Consider the following 22209-nt stretch of genomic DNA (forward strand, 5'->3'; position numbering starts at 1 on the left):
AAAACTGACTCCACATGAACTCGTGGAAAATAAATTAATCTAAATATTTTATATAATTGTCAACATGATTTTAGGCATTGGCTTGTCACACATTGGTCTTTTTTAGTCCTCTATAAGCACAATAGAAGCTTTAACTGAGTGTTGGTATTTTGGGCTGTTTTCTAAGACTTAAAAAAATTTACATTCTCATTCATCTTTCCATCAAGCAGGCTTGGTTTGCATGTTTGGCTAATGACTCTACATCTAAAAATTAGAAAGTAAATTGGTACAGCAACTACAGAAAACAGTATGGAGGTTCCTGAAAAAATTATAAATAGAGCTATCCTATGATCTAGCAATCCTGCTTCTGTGTATTTATTTAAAGAAAATAAAACACTAACTTGGAAAAAATAAATTTAAATTCTTATTCATCGTTTCATCAGTTATGCCTGGTTTGCTTGTTTGGCTAATAATTCTACATCTAAACATTTTTTCTTTTAATTGAATCTATTAATAGTTTTCAACCAAGATCAATCTTGTCTCCAAGAGTTCACAAACATTTGTCAATGTCTGAAGACATTTTTGGTTGTCATAAGCAGGAGGTAGGCTCCTCTTTGCTTCTAGTAGGTAGACATAAGAGAGATGGCTAAATAGTCTTCAGTGCCCAGGACAGCCCTCTACAACGAAGAGCTATCCAGCCAAAATGTGGAGTGTTGAAATTAAGAAATCTTGTTCTAAAGCAAATCGTTTCAAACTGAAGATCTTTGAATCTCAATTTAACATGCTGATAACTTAAAGGCCTCGACAGCACATTTTCAAATGAATTTTTCTGCTTTCTGAATTTTTTTTTTTTTTAATTTGTTTAGAGATCGTTGCCTATGGCTTATGTTGGCCACACCTGAGAACTCACAGGTGGGGCTCGTGTGGGAGGGCAGTCAATTCCAAGAAGACTTGGTGAGACATCTGTTTTTGGTCTAGGTGAAAAAATAATTTATTCAAATCAAGGGGGAGGCCAATCCTAAAAAGTAAACTGTGCTTCTATTTCTAAATGACAAATTTCTAAGTTTGTACATGCACAGGAGGCAAAAGAATGGGGTATGTTAAGTGATGAGACATTGCCACTTATAAAGTCTATCAAAGGTGTTATGTGTCTGTAAAGACAAAGACCCCAAACACCCAGAACAAACATTTCCCCATGGAATGGTTACCACTAGCAACAACGTCCTGTTGCTAGGCAAGTTCAGGTCAGCTCTGGGCGTAAACGAGCAGCCTCCAGTCACAGAGGTATGGCAATGAGTGATGTACAGCTCCCCGTGACCTATGGAGTGTATTTTAGCACCACCCGTGGGTCTGTTACTACATAGGTGAGTGGAATAGGTTTGTTAGAGGTCCCCACTTGATCACACTCACCCACACTTTCAATTATGGGCTGGTTTGGAGGGCATCAAAAGTTGTTTTGACACAATTTCTTTTATTGGATGAAACTAAGTCTGAGTTCTAGATTTAAAGCTGTTATGAGAAATCATTTTTTCATTTATCAAACAGTTACGACGTATTTAAAAAAAAACATGGAAAAGCTTGAGAAGTCAGCGTGGAAAAAGGGTAGGAAACTTCAACCATAGTATTCAAGTTCCTAAGGCAAACTGATTTAGATGATTAATAATAGTTTAACTGAGGAAAAAGAGTATTTTAGTAGGAGGGACCAAGCTAAGAGTAGGCCTGTATATAATACCATCTATCTTCATATTACTAATGGGGATGCTACTTTGAAATAAGGTGGTAGGCTGGGCCAGACCATCAAAGGGCTAACATAACTTACTTCTACTATTAGTCTCCCCTACCATAATATCTAGGCTTTAGCACACAGAGTATAAAAACTCCAAGGATATGCCACATGCTCGCACATCTCCATGGTTTTGTACATACTGTGCCTTCTCTTATTTGGTTGGCAAACTATTTATTCTTTACAGTACATTTTAGATCATTTAATAAGATAACTACAAAGAATCATGGTCACTTCCATAATGAAGCCCTGACTATCCCAGGTTGTCATTCCTTATGTTCCATTATAGTCACCTCTAGTATAACTACAATGATGATGTCTGCCTCTAAATTTTCTCAAAATGTTCTAATTTTAAATAGTTGACCCTAGAAATTATGGTCTTTGGTTTTATAATATTAGCCAATATGTGGTCTGTGCACAGTGGGGCCCCTCTGGAATATGGGCTATAACTCTCCACCTTTTCATCATCAGTGCCTCAAATATATCTGGATACAAAGTTAGGGCTTAATATATGTTTGTTGGATATATTAGTGAATAGGCAAATGCAACAGAATTCCAGAAAAACATCTGTTTTTGCTTTACTGACTAAGTCAAAGCCTTTGACTGTGTGGATCACAACAATCTGTGGATCACAATCTGTGGAAAATTCTTAAAGAGATGGGAATACAAGACCACCTTAACCTGCCTCCTGAGAAATCTGTATGCATGTCAAGAAGCAACAGTTCAAACCAGACATGGAACAACAGACTGGTTCCAAATTGAGAAAGGAGTACATCAAGGTTGTATATTGTCACCCTGCTTATTTAACTTATATGCAGAGTACATAATGCAAAATGCTAGGCTGGATGAAGTACAAGCTGGAATCAAGATTTTCAGGAGAAATATCAATAACCTCAGACATGCAGATGACACCACCCTTATGGCAGAAAGCGAGGAAGAACTAAAGTGCCTATTGATGAAAGTGAAAGAGGAGAGTGAAAAAGTTGGCTTAAAACTCAACTTTCAAAAAACGAAGATCATGGCATCCGATCCCATCACTTCATGGCAAATAGTTGGGGAAACAGTGAGAGACTATTTTTGAGCTCCAAAATCACTGCAGATGGTGATTGCAGCCATGAAATTAAAAGATGCTTACTCCTTGGAAGGAAAGTTATGACCAACCTAGATAGCATATTAAAAAGCAGAGATATTACTTTGTCAACAAAGGTCCATCTAGTCAAGGCAAAGGTTTTTGCAGTGGTCATGTATGGATATGAGAGTTGGACTGTGAAGAAAGCTGAGTGCTGAAGAATTGATGCTTTTAAACTGTGGTGCTGGAGAAGACTCTTGAAAGTCCCTTGGACTGCAAGAAGATCCACCCAGTCCATTCTAAAGGAGATCAGTCCTGGGTGTTCCTTGGAAGGACTGATGCTGAGGCTGAAACTCAGTACTTTGGCCACCTGATGCAAAGAACTGACTCATTTGAAAAGACCCTGATGCTGGGAGGGATTGAGGGCAGGAGGAGAAGGGGATGACAGAGTATGAGATGGTTGGATCGCATCAGTTCAGTTCCTCAGTCATGTCCGAATCTTTGTGACCCTATGGACTGTAGCACATCAGTCCTCCTTGTCCATCTCCAACTCCCAGAGTTTACTCAAATGCATGTTCATTGAGTCGGTGATGCCATCCAACCATCTCATCCTTTGTCGTCCCCTTCTCCTCCTGCCTTCAATCTTCCAGCAGCAGGGTCTTTTCTAATTTGATTGACATGAGTTTGTGCAAGCTCTGGGAGCTGGTGATGGAGAGGATAGCCTGGCGTGCTGCAGTCTGTGGGTTTGCAAAGAGTCGGACACGACTGAATGACTGAACTGAATCGAAGCAAGTGCATATTTATAGTACCTTGCAAAGTCTCTACTATTTGTCCTTCTAAAATGTTTCATGTACTTTATATACTGTTTGAGATGAGCACTAAGGATTACAGAGATTCGGCTAGCTATTTCACACAGCACTGATGGTCAGTGCACTTATGCCTGCTGTGGTCATCAATGTCCTGAGTGCTCTATGTGGGGTAAATACTAGGCAAACACAATGAGAAAAGTTTGTTTTCAATGTCCCTCCCAATATCTGTGTCCTTTTCCTACCTCACCATTTTCTGGCACTCAAATAGCTAAAAATCTTAGATTTTTCTCCTTGAATATCAGTTATACAGAATTGGATTAATCATAAATTTATTATACACCCTCATCATTGACCCATATATGCTATGTTTTCAGTTATTTAGCTGCAATAATTATTTTCAATAATGTAATAAGCATCCATGAACCCACCACACAAAAGAGGTAGGACATGACAGTAACGTACATGTTTACCATATAGCTCTCCAATCTTGTTTTGGAAGCTCTCCAATCTCTACCACCACCTGAATTTCATCATCCTGAATCTTGTCTTTGTCATTTCCTTGTTTCCTTTTATGTGGTGCTTTATTTCATTGCATTTACTTGATTTCTAAAAACAGAATTTTACTGTTTTTATTTTCCTACAAAGTATACCATGCTTTATTGCAATAGGTCATTCTTTTGGCTCCTATTGATTTGCATTTTTTAAAAATTTGGCTGCACCAGGCCTTAGTTATAGCATGCAAACTCTGAGCTGCTGCATGTGGGATCTAGTTCCGAGGCCAAGGACCAAACCCTGGCCCCCTGCATTAAGAGCCTGGAGTCTTAGCCACTGGACCACCAGGGAAGTCCCCTCCATATTCATTTGTATTTTTTCCCGTTCTTGCTACTGTAAACAGTACTACTGTGAATACTCTTGTGCATCTCCCCTGTGATGTTTGAGCAAGGCGTCATCTGCATACCTAGGAGTAGAGCTGCTAGGTTCTAAGGTACATGAATATTCAACTTTGAGATAAAACATTCTATTTTCCAAAGTGCTTTCACTAATTTACAAGTCAATGATCAAAGTATAAGAGATTATGTGCATCCATAGTCTCTCTATCATGGAATTATCAAACTTAATGTTTGCTGAATAAATAAGTTCAAATTGGAGCTTATTATCTTGAATAAAAATGGGGATAGTGGGCTTCTTTGTCTCTTTCCTGATTGTAAAGGCAATACTTCTGACATTTCCTTATTTAAGATGACGCTTGAAGAGTATCTATTTAAAAAGACAAGACCTCTCTATCAGGTTAAAAGAATTTCTTCTAATTTACTAAGAGGTTAAGTGTTTAATTATGTGAAATATCTGTCCTAGATAAGCAGAAACATTGTACGGCATCCCTTATATGCAGAATCTAAAAAGATATGATACAAACAAACTCATTTACAAAACAGAAGCAGACTCACAGACTAGCGAATGATGCTATGGTTGCCGGCAGGGATGGGGGGGGGATAGGTAGGAAATTTGGGATGGACATGTACATATCACTACATTTCAAATGGATAACCAATAAGGACCTACTGTGTAGCACATGAAATTCTGCTCAATGTTATGTGGAAGCCTGGATAGGAGAGAGTTTGGGGGAGAATGGATACATGTATATTTATGGCTGAGTTGCTTCGCTGTTCACCTGAAATTATCACAACATTGCTAATCAGCTGTACTCCAATACAAAATAAAAAGTTTAATAAAAAATAAAACAGAATGCCTGTCCTACATCTCTAACATGATCATACATTTTTTCTAATATTAATCCAGCCTTGCATGTCTGGGATACATCCCACTTGATTGAGGTATAGTAACTTTATTATTTATCAGCTACAATTTAATTATGTTAAGATTTTTTAAAAATATAGGTTTTAAAAACATTGGAATATGACTGTTGACAACACTCTATAATGCCCACTTTATCTGTAGTTATGGCAGTCAGCATCTCAATTTGGAGTATAATTGTTATGACTATACATTTCCCTTGAAATATCTTTTATTAGATTCTACAGATTGACACATGAAACATATAAAATTGTTGTGCTTTTGTTTCTATTTATTGTTTTCATATTAACTTTAAACAATTGTTAAGACTATATAGATCAATTAGATCTCTTTCCTACATACCCATTATATGTATATATATGTGTCAATATGTATCATATACATATTTTGCACAGAACCTTTGATATATCAATTAGATCAAGTTTTAAAACGTGTTCAGATCTTCTATATTGGTAATGATTTCATGCCTGTTTTAGTTCAGTTCATTTGCTCAGTCATGTCCAACGCTTTGTGACACCATGAATCACAGCACGCCAGGCCTCCCTGTCCATCACCAACTCCCGGAGTTCACTCAGACTCACGTCCATTGAGTCAGTGATGCCATCCAGCCATCTCATCCTCTGTCGTCCCCTTCTTTTCCTGCCCCCAATCCCTCCCAGCATCAGAATCTTTTCCAATGAGTCAACTCTTTGCATGAGGTGGCCAAAGTATTGGAGTTTCAGCTTCAGCATCAGTCCTTCCAATGAACACCCAGGACTAATCTCCTTTAGAATGGACTAGATGGATCTCCTTGCAGTCCAAGGGATGCTCAAGAGTCTTCTCCAACACCACAATTCAAAAGCATCAATTCTTCAGCACTCAGCTTTCTTCACAGTCCAACTCTCACATCCATACATGACCACTGGAAAAACCATAGCCTTGACTAGATGGACCTTTTTTGACAAAGTAATGTCCCTGCTTTTGAATATGCTATCTAGGTTGGTCATAACTTTCCTTCCAAGGAGTATGTGTCTTTTAATTTCATGGCTGCAATCACCATCTGCAGTGATTCTGGAGCCCCCAAAAATAAAGTTTGACACTGTTTCCCCATCTATTTGCCATGAAGTGATGGAACCAGATGCCATGATCTTAGTTTTCTGAATGTTGAGCTTTAAGCCAACTTTTTCACTCTCCTCTTTCACTTTCATCAAGAGGCTTTTAGTTCCTCTTTACTTTCTGCCATAAGGGTGGTGTCATCTGCGTATCTGAGGTTATTGATATTTCTCCCGGCAATATTTGATTCCAGCTTGTGCTTCCTCCAGCCCAGCGTTTCTCATGGTGTACTCTGCATGTAAGTTAAATAAGCAGGGTGACAATATACAGCCTTGACGTCCTCCTTTTCCTATTTGGAACCAGTCTGTTGTTCCACGCCCAGTTCTAACTGTTTAGTCTATCAACAATCAAAAGAAGTATGTTGATATCACTATGATAGTATTTATTAACACTCTGCAAACATACATTTTTTAAAAGAGTATTTAAGGCTATTTTGTTGGCTGTAAAGATGTTTAAAATTGCTATATCTTTTTTGGTAAATTGAGATATTACCATGATGCCATGCTCCTTCGCAGGTGTAATTTTTCTGTTAAATTTACTTCATCTGATATTAGGTTGCAGCAGTTTCTTTAGGTTAGCATTTGACTGATATGTTGTTCTCTATCCTTCTCTTCATTTTTGTCTTTAGGTTTTATATATACTTCATCTGCACAGCTGTATCAGGTAAGTTTAATTCAGTGATATTTATTGTAGTTTATATAACATTTAACTAGCCTTTTGGGCATGAATGCCTGAGTTGGCCAATCCGCACTAGATTCTCTCAGCACCTCACACTTTGCCCTGATCTTACTTGTCATGGTAGAGATCAACAAGCACTTTTTTTTTGTCCTAATGTAAGGATGAAGGAAAAGAGGCAAAGATGACCTCTAACAGTTCTTTTCTTAGTAACCCCCCACAGCTTCGCCTTGCTGCCTCTCACCTCAGGTCAAAGCTGCATTCCAACACCAGCCAGAACAGCCCCTACACCCATGGGTTTCTCACAGAGGTGTTATGTGGGTACCTCAACTTAGTCTTGAAGGAGGGAAGCAGTCATTCTGCTACTTCACCATCATGGCATTTTATTAAAAAATATGTCAGTCTCATTAGCAATCGAAGAAACTGAATTTTAAAAAATACAGAGTACCACTTGTATTACCACCTTGGCAAGCATTGTTGTAAAATGAAAATTCTCAAATTTAACAAAGATTTGACTAAATGGGCCTTTTCACACACTGCTGGTGAGTTCTAAGGAGACATCACCTATTTTGTAACGTGTATTAAAGATCTTGTTGTGAATAAATTCTTTCACACAGCAACACATATATTTAATGACAAAAGTATCACTATTTGGTTTATGATAATTAAAAATTGAAAGCAATATAAAGTTTTGTATAGGGATTTTTTTACATAGTTGTGGTATGTCTAGAAAGTGGAATATTCTGTAGCCATTCAAAGAAATTTTTAAAGACCAAATATGAAATATAAAATAGAGTATATTAAAGTATAAGTGCTTAAATCTTGAGTGATGAAATTGTAAATGACTTAAGTTTTCCTCTTTTTACTTAACTGAGTTTTCTAAATACTCTCTAGTGAATACGCACTATTATATTGTTCTAACAGATTACTTCTTTGACATCACTTATCCTGAAAGTTCCCCTAACCACAGAAGACAGAACTAATATAATCAACTACGTGAAGTAAAAGACTAGGGGATTAGCCCTCCAGCATCTTTTGCATTTTAACTGGTAACTTTGTCTTGCAAAAGAAAACACGAAAATGGTGGACATACCAGGTTATTTTCAGGCTTCCCAGGTGGCTCAGTGGGGAAAGAACCTGTCTGCAATGCAGGAGACGCATGTTAGATCCCTTGGTTGGGGACATCCCCTAGAGGAGGAAATGACAACCCATCCAGTATTCTTGCCTGGAGAATCCCATGGACAGAGAAGCCTAGCAGGCTATGGTCCATGGGCTTGCAAAGAGTCAGAGACGACTGAAGCGACTGAGCACGCATGCATACTCCAGGTACTGTTGAAGAAGGAATTCATAGGGCCTGGACTCCATCTTAGGCCTGTTCATGCTGATCATGCTCGGCCACCTTTCCAATGGACTCCGAACTCTGTGTTTAGTGCCTATGAAAACAACAACAGAAGGATAAGACCCCCTCCAGACCAGGGAACCTTGAAGATCGTATCTAGGTTACTCATCGCCTAAGAGAAAACATACATTAATCACCCCTTCCTCCAGACAGGCCTCCGTATTAATTGGAGTGTAGCCTTGGGTTTATTGATTATTGGCTAATTGTTTGACTGTTTGAGCACATGAGCACATAGCACATGAATGATGGGGTTATTGGGATTATATTTTCCTTGGTTTATGTAAGTCTCAAGTAACTTGGAGTGGTGGGTTCAGACACGAACACATGGGGTATAAAAGATTTTCGCAAATGCTGGTCAGGGTCCCCGCCGGTGTAATAAATTGCACTCCACTATCTGCGCTGTCCTTCTGAGTGAGTTTGTTTCCCGGAACGTGTGGCTACAACACTGTCAGGATATAGAATAACCTTCACATCTCTAAATCATTTCATATGTCATACGCCATATTTCTATTCAAGAGAGAGCACATTCTCTCCCCCCCTCAATTTCTCTCTCAAAATATGTGTATATACACACACTTACATACATAAATCATGCATTTATCACACACACACACACACACACACACAAGGGGAGACACAGAAGGGGAGAAAGAAAGGAGGAGACAGGGTGGTTCACCCTGAGATTCACTGGCTGTAAACTTGGCACCAGAGAGGGTGAGAAAGCAAGTACTGCTCAGAAGTACACGTCCTGTATGATTCCTATCATGACAGTCTTAACTGAAACACACCTACTTAGAACCAGGCATCCAATCACCACCACTCTTTTGGAGTAGAGGTTCTCTGGACCCTTTAGTAGGTCCTTGGGGCATCAGAATGTTCACAAAATACTAAAATGATGTTAACTAATCACTTGGAACTATAATAACATTGTCTTATCTTCTACCTTAAATATATTCATCTTCTTCACTAGGAATTTCATTTTTAAAAAGAGGTAATTTGGTACAATCTGGAAAGAAAGTATGAATTTCGATTAACTAATCCAGTTACTCAGTTGCTATGCTTTGGGTATCTACTTCAGAGAACTGCCAGGCATTTTCTTTCCTTTCGTAGCAATATAACTGAATCTAGAGAAGCAATACGTTAAAGAAAAGGATGAGGGATGCAAAGAGGTAATCCATCCAGGGGCCTTTACCCCAAGGCCACCACCCTTAGTCAGGCCAGGATCATTTAAGATGGGACAACTGTAGTAAATGCTTGAGGACTTCTGCAAGGCTAGTCTTGGTACCCTACATCTTTCACACGCCAGCCAGATTTACCCTTTGCAAATGCACCTCTGATCCCATCACTCCTCAGTTTAAAATTCTTGAATGACCACCTATTGCCTTAGGATAAAATGCAAATTGCTAATTTGTCTTACGAAAAGATCTAACTTCTGCCTGCATCTCCACCGTCAAATTACCCCATTCTGCCCATTCCAGACTTGCTAGTTAACTCCCGAAGTGCACTTTGCTCTCTGGTGTCTTGATCCTTTTCCGACTGGCGAGGGTTCATGTGAGAAGAGCTATAATTGAGGTCTGTATTAGCTATGAGAGTACAGAGTCTGTGCTTGCAGAAGCTGAGAAAAGCATCAGAAAACAAGTAACCCTTGAGAGGCTCTTAAGGCTCCTGTAAACACTGTACTTAATTCAATGCCAACATTTATGCAAAGATTCACAGACTGGAAATTAAATAACATGTATTTCAGTTTCCTTATTATATAACATAAGGAGTTAAGCTCAGTGCTGTGCATATTTTCATCCAGTCAACATTTATTTAAGGAATATTTATCAAGTGCCGCTAAAACGCCAGATACTCTTGTAGGTCCTGGAGACATAATGAAATATTGAACAAGTAGTAGTCCCCGATTTCACATATCTAACATCCTCGAGTAGAGGCAACCAATCAACAAATAGGCAGCATAAGTCAAATAGTAGATTATAAAGAAGAAAAACAAAACAGAGTACCAGAAGTATATATGTGTGGAGAGTTGCTGTTTTATACAGGATGTTAGGAAAGGTGCCTCTGAGAGGTCGCAATTAAAAGAGACCTGAATGAAGAGAAGAAAGGACCCTGAAGCTTGCTGGGAGGAATGTTTAAGGCCATGAAGACGTCAGTTACTCTGAGCCTGAACATACTCAACAGGCTGAAGAGCAGCGGGGAGAACGGGGAGTGAGGAGGAGAGAGGCGGCTGGGGTTGGATCCACTCTAGGGCCATGCAGGCCTTGGAAAGAATTTTAAATTCTATTCTAATGATGAAGGAAAGTCAGAGGAACATTTTAAGAAGTCGAGTATCTTAGTCTGATTATTCACCCATGAATAGTTTATAAATGGCAGACCCTGGGGGGAGAAGTAGGATGGGTGTATGTCCAGGTTTTCCAGGGACAGTCTTAGTTTATATGCATGTCCTTCACTCTCAAAAATAGGAAGACAGCCTATAATTCATAGAGAAATGTAGAGCTATGAAAGTAAAATCTACTTTATCGAGAAGACAACTAATGGCTCACTTAGACGGAAAATTCCTACTCTATATAGTGAGGGAGACTGACTGCAGTGTGACTGCACATACCTCTTGGTCAGACGCTCTACCTGCCATCAAGCCTTCAATAGAGGCTTAGGCCAGCTGAAACCAGTCTTAAAAAGACCATGGATGGTTACAATGTGCAGAAACAATTAGCTGTTCCTGAATGCAGACACTGCACTAATGTCTTAATTTTTCCCCAGAGCCAGGCACATTGTTAGGCATGTATCAGATCCTCACTCAGTACTTTCCAAAAAATGGTTAAAAAATTTGAATGACTTCAGACTCTGAAATTTAAAAATACAAAAGTAGGGTTTTCTTCACTAATTTTATTAGGCTGATACAGTTTAATAACTGAGGGATAATATGTAACATAAAACATTTTACTGCATTCTATCATTTTAGTGAAGTGTGACTTATATTACATTGTTTTTGTACCTGGTATTTCTGTCTATAAATGTGCTTAATTTTTCAATGAATAATGAATACGTTAATGACCCACATTACTTTTTAAGACATAAAGCTAACTGCTATAGTTATAAAATTACTCAGATGACATTTTGTTATGGAAATTATTATAACACTGATTTCTCTCCTTACTGTTACACGTGTGAGGCCACATTCAGTGGTTGTTCATAATAAGTGAAATAGTAGTATACAGAGACATCTGAATGGTAGTCTTGCTATATGTGGTCAAAGTTTAGTCAAATGTTCAACGTAACAACAGTCATGGGTTTTTACCTATTGTCTCCATAATGTAATTATGTTTCCTTATGTTGGCAATCCCCATCTGTTCTTTGACTATAAACTTTGATCTAAGTTAGAAGATAAAGGAACTCATCAGATAAAATGCTTAAGATATTACAGAACCAGTGACAACATACCAATGTAGTTTTCTTCTTCCACTAGTTTTTCTTAATTAATGTCATTGACACCTGTTCAGAGTGAAACATGTCTCTTTGCAAAGACTGTTGAGATGAATAGAAAAATCAACAAGAAGACCATGGGCTATTTAGCCTTTGTAACACCCCCAACTTAGGCTATTTATCCATTAACATTGGATTTAGAAAATTTGCTGGAATGACTTTTCTTTTGATAAACAGAGACATTTTCCTCCCCATATTCTACAGTTCAGTCCTCAGGTTCTTTGCAGTGGTCATTCTGTCCACCCCTCCACTGACGCACTTTCACACACAAGAGTGCTCGTCATCATTCAGGGCTGGCTAGATAGTGGATAGAGTACAGACTATTTTTCTGAGCTTCTAAAAGTAATACATTTGTTTTGAGAAAATGGATGAAAACCCTGGTGTCCATAGTGGGTGCTCTGGTGCTGTTTCAGGGTATGGCAGGGCAGAATGAGCTCTGATCTGTTTGCTAAAGTGAGAAACCTGAGATTTTAACTAGCTTCTCCCCCTGGCTGGCTATGGGACTTTGAATGAGTTATTGGAGTTCTCAAATTGTGTCAGCTTCCTCATTTCTAAAATAAAAAGGATTGCAATGGGTGATCTGTAAGGTCTTTCCTAGCTCTGAAAAATTTTTTAATGCTCTATTTAGTTTAGAAATAGAGGCCTTTCTTGTGGCTTTCTTATGACCTGGTGCTCTAAACCCTTTTGCCTTGCAGCTGAGGCTCTATAAAGTTAAATGTTCATTCTCACGTATGCCATGGTTTATTAGAAATGAGTGTCAGGAAATGTGGAGAATCCTATATTTAACATCTCAGAATTGGATACTAGTTTGATATAAATAGCAAGTTGTTATCCGAGTAGATTACAATGGATTTACTATCAAGCAAATTAAATCACTGGGGACAGATGTGTTTTTAGAATTGTCTGAGACAATCAATCTCTAAGGAGAAAATTTTTGGTAGCTGCCAAGCTGTCCTGTATAATTCAAAGATATGTCACCCAAGCACTTCCTTTTCAGTGGCCAATAGAGAGTGTTTGCAGGAAAGGAATGATCAGAAAAGGGCAGGTGTATGCTATTCTAAATTGTATACTATGGGCTTTGGGGAAATTGTGAAGCATTTGGAAGAATGAGCAAGAATCAGTAGAAAGTAAAACAGAAAGAAACATGATGGATAACAAAATGTGCAAGAAAGAGACAAAGGGGTGGGAAATAACTGAAAGTCATACTGCATGGTTAATGAAATATCTGACTTTTATGATAGAAGAAAATGAAAGCAAGTGGTAGGAAGGGACTGACCAAGGTCATAAGCAAGGAAGATGATCTGAACGCATTAGAATGGAAGAAAAATGGTGGGGCTGGAGAACACCTGTGACGAGAATGTGGTAACTGCACAGATGTAAGAGGGACTAAGAATAGGAATGTTAAAAAAAAAAAAATATATATATATATATGTATATATAAATGTTGAAGAATCGATGGAAAAAAAAGATACTTTCTTTAGAATGATTTCCCAGTGAGACTGACATAACTGGCATTTCATATCAATACTGCAGTAACCAAAATTTAATGACTTTTAGTTAATGTTTTTTCTCCCTTGGAGAAAAGTGTTATTTCAATAAAAGATGTTTTTCATTATTTTAAAGATCTAAACATGAAAAAGAAACATTTATACTAGAAGTAATTATAGGAAAATATTATGACCTTAGGAAGTGAAATAGTTTCCTAAAACATAAGACTGATATATTTTCCCATATTAAGTATAAACTCATCTATATAAAAATATACTGTTAAACATATAAAGATGAGAAAATGTAAGTTATTTGCAACATGTATAACAGACAATTACTATTCAGAATATAAACAAATATTCCCTACAAATCAATGGAATAGACAAATTTTTTAAAGGTTCATATAAAATTAAATAGAAGATATGTATGAATAAAAGGTTTTTTAAAAGCGCTTTTCCAGTGAGATTTGGGTAATTGCTACTAATGATAATAGTCAGGTCTTTAAATGAAAGACAGGATAGTCTTTGCCCAATGAGAACCTTGTTTGTTCTCTGACCCAGATAATAAAATTCTATCACTAATCAGAGTCATTTGCATTTGACAGAAATGGAGTCAGCAACCTTATTCTGTAAGGACCAGATAGTAAATATTTCAGGCTTTATAGCCACTAGTTTCCTAGTGCTCCTATAATAAATTACCACAAACTTAGTGGCTGAAAACTACACAAATTTGTTTTTCAGTTTTGGAGGTCGCAAGTCCCAGAATCCCAGTGTTGGCAGGGCTGTGCACCTCTTGGAGGCTTCAGAGGAGAATCCATTCCCTCATGATTTCCAGCTACAAGACCACCTGCATTCCTTAGGTTACAGCCCCTTCTTCCCTCTTCACAGCCAGTAGCACAACATCTTTATATCCCTCTCCTTTCCTGACCCTGATACTGGGCTCACCCAGATAACCCAGGATGATTTTTCCATCTCAAATCCTTAATCACATCTGCAAAATCTCTTTCACCATGTAAATTAACATTCACAAATTCCTAGAATTAGGACAATGGTATCTCTGGAGGCTATTATCCTGTCCACCGTGTGGGTCCTTTGTCTCTTGTTGCAATTACTCAACTCTGATATTGCAGAGGTAAAACAGCCACAGACAACATGTGTAATCAGTCGGTGTGGCTGGGTCCTTCTAAATCTCATTCACAAAAACAGAATCTTCAGAATTGTCCCATGGGCTCTCATTTGCCAACCCCAGAAAGATCCACTGGAGAAGGGTTAGGCTACCCAGTCCAGTATTCTTGGGCTTCCCTTGTGGCTCAGCTGGTAAAGAATCCGCCTGCAATGCGGGAGACCTGGGTTTGAACCCTGGGTTGGGAAGATCCCCTGGAGAAGGGAAAGGCTACCCGCTCCAGCATTCTGGCCTGGAGAACTCCATGGACTGTATAGTCTATGGGGTCACAAAGAGTCGGACACAACTGAGCGACTTTCACTTTCAAGGTAGATTTAAAAAGCAGGAACAAATCTAGCAAAAAATTAGAGGTTTACATGAGCATTCCAAGAGCCAAAAGGAAGGAAGGAAACTGAGGACTCTGCAGGCTTTCAGAATATCTAGAAGGGCAGGAATCCCAAGGAAAGAGATGATCTTGACTGTCTACAGTGTTGCTTTGGTTTGTATTTTGGAGGAAGCCTGGAAGCTGTGTATGCTCAGCCTTCACTCACACCTGCCCTCAGTTATACTGAGTTGGTGGAATATAATTTCCTGGATTTTAGCTCCTTCCTGAGAGAGCTTAGAAGGGAGTGGGTGGTACTCAGTATCATTAGATAATACCTGACAAACATGGTGAGCTCTGGTTTAAAAAAATTATAATTTCAAATAAGCATGGAGAGATGCCACGAAATGGCAGGATTCATCAGAGAAATACTTGTTGGAAGATGAATGGAATTTTCAGCCAGACTCTTTTCCCAGTTCCACAGTTTGGCTGATTATACGTTATAAGCATGTGACAGTGTCTGTCTTTGTTTTCACCAACTGGACATAAGCAATCTGCTCTGACAGCTTTGAGATCAGCCACAATCCTGGACCTCAATCCTGTCTCTACCTTTTTCTGTGTGACCTCAGTAACTGCCTTGGTATCAGATTCATCAGTAAGATGTTTGTGACAGTATCTGTCATATGATTTGGATAGGAAGAGAATAAGACAATGTATGTAAAGTGCCTGGTATGAAATTGATGCTAAATAAATCTATTACTATTCACACTTCCTTTATAACTCATGGGACTGAATATCTTAGAGACTTTTAAATAAAGGATGGGTTCCCCATTAAATATTCTTACTAGAGAAAATTCCCCAATTTTTTTTCCCCTTTTTCCTTCACTGAATCCCCTTGCCCCGACCTGTTCTTACCCCACCCGTCCCTCAGGTACAGTGGCTCACCTATTTCTTCTGATATCTGGGTGATAAGCCACTATCAAGTTGAGTGGACCAGGTCATCCTTGAAGGAGACAGAGGTCTCATTTTGGCCTCAAGTCTCTGACACATTGTCCAATAAAGTTTTACTATCAGTCAAGCTTTATACTCAGTCTAGCTGAAGTCTGATCCACATTTGATTCAGTTTTCCTGTGTACACCCTGTGATGAAGACCAGGACTACAGAGGAGTGGTGAGTGGTACAATTCATACATCAAACCCTACCTTGTACTTTAAACCACAGCCTTGAGACATAAGACATTTTCTTTCGATTTTTATCTTGGTTAATAATGACTTTCATTTAAAAGTTTATTAACATAAAGCTAAAAAAAATGCTTTACTTTCTGATTATTCAAAGATATATAAAAACTACACCAAAAATAATTGTTTGCTTATCTGTTGTGCTACACTGATTTGTTAAGAAGGTATGTGTCTTTATAACAATTTGATGGACAGTTATAGTGCAGAGTTTCAGTGGCTTACGATGTAGAAAGGAAAGCTCCCATGTAAGAATATGTGTTTATGCATTTTACTTCTCTGGTACATTACATATTGTGTCAACTAAAGTCTCTACTTTTGTTACTTTCCTTATAGGTGAGAAAAACTGAAGATACACAACTTGCCCAAGGGTCTTACTATTGATCGTTACTGTGTGCTAAGAACTAGCCAGAGACAGAAACTGAAGAAATACTCGGCTTTGCTGTTTATGACCCTCATCCTACATCCAGCTCTTTATCATAATTTTGGGCTGGGCCCGGAAAGGTCTCTTGCATATCCATACCCAGGAGCTCCTGACAGTCTCATGCACAAAGGAGCCCTGTGGTGAGTTGGAAATCAGCAGCAAAGCTAAACTGAGAAACCCCCCACTGCCAATCAGCCCAGAGGCAAGGTTAAGTGAAGAATGTGCTGTCAGCCCCTGGCATTTCTCCTGTAGAGGAAACTTGAGTGCCGGCTAATAGAGGCCAGAGGTCTGCATGGCCTTAGGATGAATTCAGGGGGTTGATGATTGAGCAGTAGAAGGGAGAGAACCTAGCCTAAGGGAGGCTGGTAAACCTCTCCTATGAAGCAGAAAATCAGCTGGAACAACCCACTCATAAGTAATAAACTGGCATTAATAACTTAGCCCAGCTGACTCTGCATCACATTCTCTTAAGCTAACAGAAAGATGAGCTTATCTGCGGGCATATCTACAAGTATACACTGCGTACAAAAGAATATTTACAAGATCTACCTTTTTGCATTTATTTGGCCTTAATATGTAGCTTAGAAATCAGTAAGAAGCACCACAAGAGTGTTGAGAAAAATTAAAACTTATGTTACTGGGCCTTTATAAGATCTAACTTTCTCCCCCAAACACTGAGTTGAAGATATGGTAGCAGAAGTTCTTCCCGCAAATTTCTAACTTGAGGCAGTGTATTTCAACCAGTTAGCACACCAAATCAGGCATCAACCAGAATCCTAAAGCTGGAACTTTCATTAGCTTTCTGTAAATTAATTTCAGAGTCTTGAGCTCCTCATGAGAAATATAGAAATCTACCTGCTTTATAAGGTCACTGGTCGTTGAAAAGGCCAAATTATAAAGGAACTGTGAGAACATTTAGAGAATTTCTAAAGTGTTAGAAAAGGGTAGGTTTTTCTCATAATAGAAATCTACATTAAACTGACTTGCACATGGACTGGTTAGGTTGAAGATGTGCAGGTAATGCAATCCACAGATGAGTTATTGCTTCTGAGGGAGACTTCCAGTTTAGATTTGCAAACCCAAATATGATGCAAGAACACTTTCTAGATGGACTGAGAATATCGTAAGAGGCCATGAGCAGATATAAAAGCAAACTGCGCTTGAGTTCATTTAGAGGGAAGTGGCTACAGGGTGCCAGGCATTATGGTATTAAGCTCTATTTTATTCAACATCTTTATTCATCATCCAGAAGATGAGAAAAACAGCACATTAATTAAATCTGCAGATGGTGCTAAACAGAGAGACATTTCAGAGGCCACTGTGGGCAAAGTAACAGTATTAAAAGGCTCGATTTATAAGGATGCAGAGCAAAACACTAATGAGTATTTGTGTTGGTACAATAAAGGTTCCAAGTACACCTAAAGTGGAATATGAAATGCTGCTAAAGGCCCGGAACAGGGTGATAACAATTAGCGATGATAAGGATACAAACTAAAATATTATTGGCAGTAAAAAAGAGCTGTGTAACTCACTTTCTGTTTTTTTTCATGTCATGTTATCCCTTTGCTTGACACGCAGACAGAATTCACTTCACAGACGAGGCACGCCAGATGAGATCAGGGTGTACAGTTGTCAAATGGGACTAGGAGCATCAAGGGACCTGCCTGGATAGCCCCTCAGATGTGTATTCTCAGACCATCTCACCAAGCCAGCTCCTACTGGCCTGCTAAGTCATGGACTTCTTCCTTCTAGAACCTTGCTCCACAGTTTACCCTACATAAAGCTACCAGAATCGCCTTCCTCTAACGCTGTTTAACATACCATGTCCCTGGTGAATAAGTGAACAAATAGCTCTTAATTAAGACCTCTATCACTTTTTTCTCCTCATTAAAAAAAAAGTTAATATAGTTGTCAGAGTCTAAACAAAAACTATTCAATGCTCCTCCAAATACTTAAAAAAAATTGTTATATGCCATTTCCTTTCATTTTTTTCCCATACCTCTTAATTTATACCAGGCAAGGTCCTAAAAAGAATTAGATGCTACACTCAGAATACTTACAAAGGGGCTTCTCATTGAGGTTCAGGTTTCAGGGAGCCACGTATTTGGCAGTTACCCAACTGTTTAATATGAGGTTGACTATCAGGCCCTCTAGATCTGAAGGGATGAGAAACTTCTCAGGACCTAGAAGGAGAAGTCATGTAAGGCTGACATCCTTGAAAGAAGCAGTGACATTTAGTTCTGAGCATCAGGCAGCTAGGGATTTCCCTGGTGGCTCAGATAGTAAAGAATTCACCTGCAATGCAGGAGACCTGGGTTCAGTCCCTGGGTTGGGAAGATCCCCTGGAGAAGGGAATAGCTACCCACTCCAGTATTCTTGCCTGAATTCCATGGACAGAGGATCTTGGTAGGCTACAGTCTATGGGATCACAAAGAGTTGGACACGACTGAACGACTTTCACATACATAAGTATCAGGCAACCAGACACAATTTTGGTGGGGAAGAATGAAGGTGATGGATACCTTGATCTCACTGTTGTCCCTCCACCCAATCACCTTTTAGAGCTCTCAACTGACCCAAGCAAAGCAGAAGCCAAAGGAAATAGAGGCCATTCACTTGGCCTTTACAGGTGACCCTCCCGTGGCAGGGAAAAGAGCAGAGAAGGGTGGAGGGGGGCAAGTGGCAGGTACCTGGCCTGAGATTCTCACCTAACATGTTGAGAAGATAAGAAGTTGGGAATGAGGATACGAGTAAGTGGGCCATCCTAACTACATCCTAGCTTCCTCCTGCCTGAGAATATAATCAACAGGACATATTAGGACTTGATTATTTTAACAAAACGTAGTCAACTTTGGCCAAATGGTTCTGTTATAACATACGTAAAATACACAGAACATAAAAGTATATAAGTAATGCTTGGGTAACTCATAAAGAAATACAAATGAACACCCGGAAGCTGTAACATTTTAAAGAGACCATCTTCCTTACAGTGAAGTTTCTCTGTGTACCATCCCTGGCAACACGCTCCAATATTCAACAAACACTACTCTGAATTGTTTCATTCTCTTGCTTTTCTTCATAGAGTTGATTTTAACCCTAACCAACATATATATATATATATATATATATTTTTAATATTGCCAGTTTTTGAACTTGTTATGAGTGGTATCATATTAATGGGACTTGTTTTACAATCACTCAGTGTTCTGAGATTCATCCATTTTGGTGCACAAAACTATTTACTTTTATTGTGATAGAGTGTTTTATCATGTGAATATTTCATAACTATTTACTTATTCTCCTTTGATGGACGCATTTCACTTATAGTTTATTGCTGTTGAAAATTAAGTAATTATGATTGTTTTTATTCATGTCTCCTGGTACACATGTACAAAAGTTTCTCTAAGATGTACTACCTAGGATTGATAATACTGGGTGACAGAATATGTGTATTTTAAACTTTATTACATAATTCCATAATTTTGCATCAATTTATTCTCCCAAGAGTAGCATTTAAGAGTTTCTATTGCTTCTCATCCCCACCAATTCTTAACTATGTTATATAGTTTTTTGAGTCCGGTGTGGGATGGTAGCTCATATGTGTGTACTTTTTTTTAAGTTTTCAGGTGTGATTGCTAATGAGTTTGAGCATCTTTTTATTCTTGTATCTTCCTATGTGAAATATTTTTTCATATGTGTTATTTGGGGAATATTATTTTTTTATTAAATTGTGTAAGTTGTTTTTATGTTCTGGACATGAGTATTTTGGTGGTTATGTTGTAAATATCTCCTCCTTGGTTGTACATTTAAAGCTTTCTTTAATACCACTTTTCAGAACCAGAAGTTCTTAATTTTATTATAGTTAATTTTATTGATTGTTTCTTTTCTGGCTTATTCAATAAATCTTTTCCTTTCTCAAAAGCATAAAAATAATATTCTATATTTTTTCAAAAATTTAAGTTTTGCCTTTATATGTAAGTCTTTAATGCATTATATGCATTCTTTTCAATAATAATGTTTTTCTTGGTGATTCTTCCATATAAATTTTAAAATTTCTGTTGAGATTATGACTAAAACTGCAATGAATATTTAGATAGAATTGGAAATAATTAATATCATTAGGATATTTAGTCTGTCTGTTTAGTAAAATTATATTTTCTATCCTTATTCTGGCAGCTAAAAATGCAAATGGCTTTTTTGACACATTGATCTTTCATGTAGTAAAATAGTCTCTTATTAATTCAGACAATTTATAGAAAATTTGGGGTTTTGAATGTAGGAGAAATCTTTGAAAAATAGTTTTATTTCACTCAAATTCTTATAATTTTGCTCCTTTTTTTTTTTTTTTGTCTTATTATGTTGTTCAGGAGTTCCAGTATTTTGAATTAGATGAGACAATCATAGACATGCTCATCTTGTTCCTAAATAAAAAGGAATGTTTCTAACTTTTTACCATAGGGTAGAATTTTTACTCTAAATAAACCTAATATTTTGAGACTGGGATTTTCTAATTAATCTAAATCACTTATATGTAAATTCAGGAATTACTTTTGTTGATAAATATTGACAGTTAATATTGCAGACTTGTAGCTCAGTTGGTAAAGAATCTGCCTGCAGTGCAGGAGACCCGTGTTTGATCCCTGGGTCGGGAAGATCTACTGGAGAAGGAAATGGAAAGCCACTCCAATATTCTTGCCTGGAGAATCCCATCGACAGAGGAGCCTGGCAGGCTACAGTTCATGGGATCGTAAGAGTTGGACAATGACTAGCGACTAAAAAGAGAGAGGGAGATTGCAGAAGTTGGTGCTACTGAAGCCTAAACTTAACCTTATGAATCAGTTCAGTTGCTCAGTCATGTCCGACTCTTTGGGACCCCATGAATCACAGCACGCCAGGCCTCCCTGTCCATCACCAACTCCCGGAGTTCACTCAAACTCACGTCCATCGAGTCAGTGATGCCATCCAGCCATCTCATCCTCTGTCGTCCCCTTCTCCTCCTGCCCCCAATCCCTCCCAGCATCAGAGTCTTTTCCAATGAGTCAACTCTTTGCATGAGGTGGCCAAAGTATTGGAGTTTCAGCTTCAGCATCAGTCCTTTGAATGAACACCCAGGACTGATCTCCTTTAGGATGGACTGGTTGGATCTCCTTGCAGTCCAAGGGACTCTCAAGAGTCTTCTCCAACACCACAGTTCAAAAGCATCAATTCTTCTGTGCTCAGCTTTCTTTATAGTTCAACTCTCATATCCATACATGACTACTGGAAAAACCATAGCCTTGACTAGATGGACCTTTGTTGACAAAGTAATGCCTCTGCTTTTTAATATGCTGTCTAGGTTGGTCATAACTTTCCTTCCAAGGAGTACGTGTCTTTTAATTTCATGGCTGCAATCACCATCTGCAGTGATTTTGGAGCCCAGAAAAATCACTGGAAAAAGTAGAAAAAAGTCAGTGGAAAAAGTCAGTCACTGTTTCCCCA

At 38.3% G+C, this 22209-nt stretch overlaps 1 long non-coding RNA gene across 1 annotated transcript; it reads left to right on the top strand.

Moving 5' to 3' along the window:
* The first annotated feature begins 1226 nt into the window (after window positions 1–1226).
* Window positions 1227–17171, top strand: LOC112443154 (uncharacterized). The gene is made up of 3 exons (XR_003031439.2): window positions 1227–1343; window positions 7173–7207; window positions 16644–17171. It is a non-coding gene; the product is annotated as an uncharacterized lncRNA (long non-coding RNA).
* Window positions 17172–22209: the final 5038 nt, after the last annotated feature.

Source organism: Bos taurus, chromosome 21 (genome assembly GCF_002263795.3).
Source record: "Bos taurus isolate L1 Dominette 01449 registration number 42190680 breed Hereford chromosome 21, ARS-UCD2.0, whole genome shotgun sequence".
Classification (NCBI taxonomy): domain Eukaryota; kingdom Metazoa; phylum Chordata; class Mammalia; order Artiodactyla; family Bovidae; genus Bos; species Bos taurus.